The 6,000-nt window shown below is 33.2% G+C and overlaps 2 non-coding genes across 2 annotated transcripts; one reads left to right on the top strand and one right to left on the bottom strand.

Moving 5' to 3' along the window:
• The first annotated feature begins 441 nt into the window (after positions 1-441).
• Trnal-cag lies at positions 442-523 on the top strand. Its single transcript has one exon. It is a non-coding gene; the product is annotated as a tRNA-Leu (tRNA).
• Positions 524-897: 374 nt separating this feature from the next.
• On the bottom strand, positions 898-979 carry Trnal-cag. The gene has a single exon. It is a non-coding gene; the product is annotated as a tRNA-Leu (tRNA).
• Between the last annotated feature and the right edge of the window lie 5,021 nt (positions 980-6,000).

Genomic DNA, 6,000 nt, shown 5'->3' with positions numbered 1-6,000 from the left:
TGACCACATGTAACGTCTGGTATTGGATCGTAAACCACCGCACAAAGGCAACCAAAACGCAGACTAGGAGTCTGCAGAATGCGAAAGAAACTTTTAGTGGAAAATCACTTGAATTTTTGCACGGATAGACGTCGTGGTCACGCGTAAAATTTAGAACGAAATCTAAGCAAGCAATGACGAACGCTCTCATTAAAAATAAAACGATCGCATCCGCATTCACCCATATCAAGTGTGTGGAATTTATCTCAAAGAAAGTCGATATATTCAAAGTAGAGACAGACGCATTGTAATTGAAGTCAAAAGAAAACTGACAATTACTTGATTGCTCTAGTCTCTGCAAACAAAAGGAATCAGACACAGATGAAAGTTATATGAGTGCACAGTTTGGCTATTGCAAGAGTCTGTTTGAAGAACGAAATTAGAGAATAATTGGAACGGGCCGGTAGGGTGGCCGAGCGGTCTAAGGCGCTGGTTTCAGGTACCAGTCTCTTCGGAGGCGTGGGTTCGAATCCCACCCCTGCCAAAAGCGAATTTTGCGCATTTTTGAAACGCGAAGCTTACTTTTTACCCTCCACCTTATTTGTACTGAAAGTTTTTACTGTCATGTTTAACAAACTCTGATGCACAGCGCGCAGAAACAACAGTTTGTCTGCAAACGTTTCTGTTATTTCAGTTTTCCTCCGTAACTTGCACAACTGGCATTCGCTTCAGAAATCTTTTCGATAACCTTAGATTTCTAAACGCGAATCGGATGTAATAAGCGCATTGTGAAAACGTAGCAGTGTCATCGTTCTTCGTTCGTCCATTTTTGTACGAATCGACAAAATGCGAGTGACGAAAGCGACGATTTGATTTGCATATATCGACGCAAAACTAGAAATAAAAAAGCGGTTTAACTGGCAGGGGTGGGATTCGAACCCACGCCTCCGAAGAGACTGGTACCTGAAACCAGCGCCTTAGACCGCTCGGCCACCCTACCGACCGTTTGCACACTTACCAATATTTTAATTGTGCATGCTGACTGACACTTCGAAAAAACAAAGGATAAAGTTCTCTTTTAGTAACAAAGACTTTACCACAGAAATTGACTACGAGTAATTCCCTGCGACTATATGGCCTCGGCTTTCTTCCGTGCTACATGAAGTGATTTGCTAATTATGACTCAAATTCACGATCAGATATCTTTCGTTCTACTTGTCAAATATAAATCAAGTAAACTGGTAGATTTTGCTTTTCTTTGCATTCTGAGAACGTTTGAGTTTGTTCTAAAATTGACGTGCACACGAAGCTTCTTTCTGATAAAGGTTTTTCATCCCGCGCTGTCGTAAAAAAGTCCTCAAGAAGAATGGAATTGAAGTTTCCCAGACTACAGCTATTAGAGCTCTTGGTAACAAAACGAAAAAGCGACAAACACTGTTTCTGGTGAGTTACACCCAATATTTTCAAGGGCTCGCAAATCTCGGAGTAAGGATAAAATAAGGAAAGTTAAGGAAATGGTTAGAAAAGAAAATCACGTAGCCGAAGGACCATAGCAAAACGTCTGTGTATATCTCAGTTCACAGTTAACATCATTATACACGAAGAACTGCTAGCAGCTACCAAAATACAGTATATAAACATCGCCTCATATCTGCGCAAAAATAAAACCGAAATACTAAACAAGGAAGCTCCAGGAGATGCATCTGCCCGGAGGAAAAAGCGAGTACATGGACACCCTAGATGAAGCGTATATATGTTACTGTGAAAGACCGATATCTGGCAAATTTTGATACTCTCCAGTGAATATCAGCATTCGGATAGCCGCTTGGTATATGTAAGAAATATTTGCTAAATATCATTATTTCTAACTTACTTCGGCAAATGTCGACATTCAGCATGCACTAATGTAAATGGTGAATAAAAATATTTTTATTACGTTAAGACAAAAATGCAACTTTTTAACATATGATATATGTCAAAATAGGAGAAAGCGTAACATAAAATTTTGCACTGTTACAAAATTTGAAAATTTTTTTAACTTACATGGTTATGAGAAGCACAGAAATGGTGACGATTTATAAAATACGGATGACAATTATTAATTTACAAGTATTTGCTATAACAATAGTAGAATGTTAATGATTTACAAGAACAATATATATAATACAGATGTAAAAGTTGTGAACTTACATTAGAAATGACGGTACGGTACATAAAGTAGTATTAGCAGTGAGAGGCAAACAATGTACTGTACATAATAAGGTACGCTGTTAAAACCACAACATTTAAAACCGTGACATTGCAAATTGTTTTACCATTAAAACAATAAAATAGAATGATGAATTAAAAACATGTTCACTGTTAAAGAATAAGACTATAAACTTATTTACAGTAGAATCGTAACACTTTGAAGCGATTCCCAGAAATAACAAGAAATTTTCCTCCATTTACCTTTTTATTTAAACACTCTCCCTTTCCTCCTCGAGCCTCCTCTTTGGTCCAGTATGGATACCATGTTTCATGTAATTTTTGACCAGTATTATTATTCATCATATTGGCTTTGTTTTTTAGTATTTCTAAATGTTCACACCACCTCCGTTTTTGTGAATTAGATTATTCTTTTTAGCAATTTTTACGGTGTCCCTAATAATTTGGCACCCTTCACTGTTATAATGGACTGCAACAGCCGAACTACTATTATTATATTTAATCGCGGATATGTGTTCTTTAAACCGAACCTTCAAATCTCTACCAGTTTCACCTATATAAAATTTAGGTACAGTGCAGCTACAACCGAGTTTGTAAATTACATTTCTCTGGTCTTTCAATCATCGGCCCACCGGTGGCCAAGCGGATTTCGTTTCCTGAACCCTGGGAGTTCGGTCGTGGTTTCTTGCAAGTTTTCTCCAGTCTGTAACTCCTAAATAGGGGCCAGTTTCCCTTAAAAGATCTCCCGGAAGGCATCCCCTAGGCAGATCGCCCAAGTGTTGCGTTGTCATAACTAAACAAACAAACTTTCAATCGTCACCATTTCTGTGCTTCTCATAACCAAGTAAGTTAAAAATATTTACAAATTTTGTAACAATGAAAAATTTTGTTAACTTATACGCATTTTTTCCATCACAAAGAGTTGATAAGGTACTCGAAGTCCGAAATGCGTACTCTAGGAAATAAAAATGTGATTTTCTAAAACTTGTCCTGCTTCTAAATGATGGTGTTATAAGTCTAGCGGAAAATAAAAGCCGTTATAGAGCTAATAAATGGAGTATAATAATATAATTAAATATTCAGTCTTTTACCGACGTATTTGGTATGTGTCTACATTCACAGGAAAATATTGGCATGCTCTAATTTCGGTCTTTTACGATAACATATATACTTTAATTACTGCAATGGAACTCAAAAAATTCTGTACGTGCAGCCTGAACAGTAAGTGCCAGAAGAATGGTTTGTCAAATTCATGAAAGATTACCTGAAAAAATTTATGATTGTTAAAGAAATAACGGACCGTGCAACACTTCTTCTTATCAGTGCCGAAAACTGTGAAAGTTAACTCTAATTATTAAGGAGAAAACATTTTGAAACCATATTTGGAACGTGAGATTCCAAAGCTGTATCCTGGAGAAAAAGCCAAAATGATTCTTCACCATGACGCTTACATCCGATTGGTGCTTAGAAATCTGTTATCGGAAAGATTTCTAAAGCGTATGAGAGTTGTGCACGTTACTGTTGAAAACTGAAATAACTAAAACATTTGCAGACAAACTGTTTCTGCGCGCTATGAATAATGAGAAACAAAATCGGGCACTGTAATAAATTTCAGGTGTTTTAAGATAATTTATCAAATGGACCGACCGTTATGAATACTGCTATCACTTAGTTGGTCAAAGTGATAATAATACGTTGAAGAGTGATCATCCAACATACGCTAGCCTATTGCGTTTAGTACCGAATTTTAAATTTAAGCGACCAGTAGTTAATCTTCTGCGAGATTTTAATTTTACTTTAGTCTCTTAAAACAGTGTTTTCTTCTTTGACAAAAGTAACGATCATGGAGCAATCATTAAGTGATATGAATAATTACTTCAATAACCGATTAAACGAGTTAATAGCAGAAGGTGAAAACAATAAAATTTTTACAAAATCAGCATATTTGTCAATGATACAAAAAGTGATAGTAAAAAATGAATGTTACTGGGAGAATATCAGCTTTTATGTAGATACGATGTTGTATCTATCGGAAATTTAGAAAAATTAATTATGCCTGTAAAAGAAGGTAATGTGATTAAATATTACGTTCAAACTGAAGAAATATTTCAGATATTGCATGATGCCCATGTTGCTATTGGACATGGCGGTAGAAACCGTATGAAAAAAGAATTAAGTAGAGGAGAAGGTGGTATTATGGAACACTGCGAGTATTATGTAANTTTTTAGTTTATAATATAATTAATTATTAAAAATATTTCTTTAGTTTTAAAATGGTAACACAGATGGCAGCACATGTTAAATTTGATGAATTATGATTAAAGTTACTGCGATTTTTTCCCATATAATGATATTTCGCTAATGACATTATATAAATAGCTGTTGTTAATCATAAAAAATAATGTATTTCTCCTTTTGAATATTCATTCCGTGCACTGGTAATTACACTTAATAAAAACGTATTAACATAGATTTTACATACCGTATCTTACACAACCATATCGAATTATATTCTTCAATATTGAATATCTGTATAATTTATAGAATTTAACTTACTTTTATTTGTTTAAAGATTAAAATGACTTTAACGGAAAAAAATGCCAAATACTTTCATGTAATTAAGAACAAGAATAGAATGTTTTCGAACTACAATGAGAAATTGATGTTTCATCGTAGGAAACGTTTGAAACTAATTACCTTCTCCGTATTACCCTTTTAAACGAATACTTAGTTAAGTTACAGAACGTCTATCGTTAACGCAACGAATTGCCTAACCAAAAGTTAATTAACTCATTTTTCTTTTCGCTAAACGATTATTAGCACTATGAGACGATAGTCAAGACATTTTCCAGTTAAGATTGTATTGGTTTAACTTAGATTTATTTTCATTTATTAGAAAACTTTTATAAAGCTTTATATAAAATAAATAATTTTTCTATATTTGAATAAATCAGTCATACTTAGAGTTACTTACTTATATATGATTGAATGATATAGAATTCTATAATTCAAACTATGTTCTGCTGTGAAGAATATTGAAAGCGACGGTGGAAGACATAACAGAAAGAAGAAGAAGAAAAATATATGAGATATATTAATAAATAATAAATAATTTGTAAGAAAGAAAAGGAAACTAATGGAAAACACACAAAAATATAAAAGAATGTTATATAGAAAAAATCGTGCAATTCAGACAGATCATAAATATATTAATATAAAGATATATCAGAATATTATAATGTAATTTATATTTGAAAATTAATTAGCAGAAATTTAATCTCATTCCAATTTTACATTAAAAAATTATAATTTTGAATAAGTTTAAAGCGAGTAAAAATTCAAGTAAAATGGTTATTGTTTAATGGATTAAAATTTAATTTAATATTAATTTTAAAAATGTAAATAAACGATTTTATTGGTTATGTTTTCAAAATTGAGAAATAATGAGGAATGGTGAGAGTGGTCCCACATCAACTTTATATGTCTCTACAGTACATTTTCACATACACAATATTATTAAATTTAACATTTGGCTATGTCTATCATATTTTAGAACGGGAAAAATGGTGGAAATGGGGCCATCTCTAAAACATGATTAAAATGCAATTCATTGGACGTAGGGTATATCCTCAAAGTTTTAGCCTTGTTATGTTATTTAGAAATGGATAAAATAGCAAAATTTGAAGACATACAAAGCAAGTTAAACAAAAGCGATTGAAACAAGTATGAAGAAATGCTACTTAATAGAAAAATTTATAATGAGGCATCTATCGTTCTACGAGAGGCATCTGGCTGGAAAAAAAGAGAGTACAT

The sequence above is a fragment of the Centruroides sculpturatus genome, unplaced genomic scaffold (assembly GCF_000671375.1).
Source record: "Centruroides sculpturatus isolate CEXI.00-Female unplaced genomic scaffold, Cexi_2.0 scaffold522, whole genome shotgun sequence".
In the NCBI taxonomy this organism is placed as follows: Eukaryota; Metazoa; Arthropoda; class Arachnida; order Scorpiones; family Buthidae; genus Centruroides; species Centruroides sculpturatus.
Note: the sequence above shows the minus strand (reverse complement) of the source record. Positions and strands in the feature narration are given on the sequence as shown.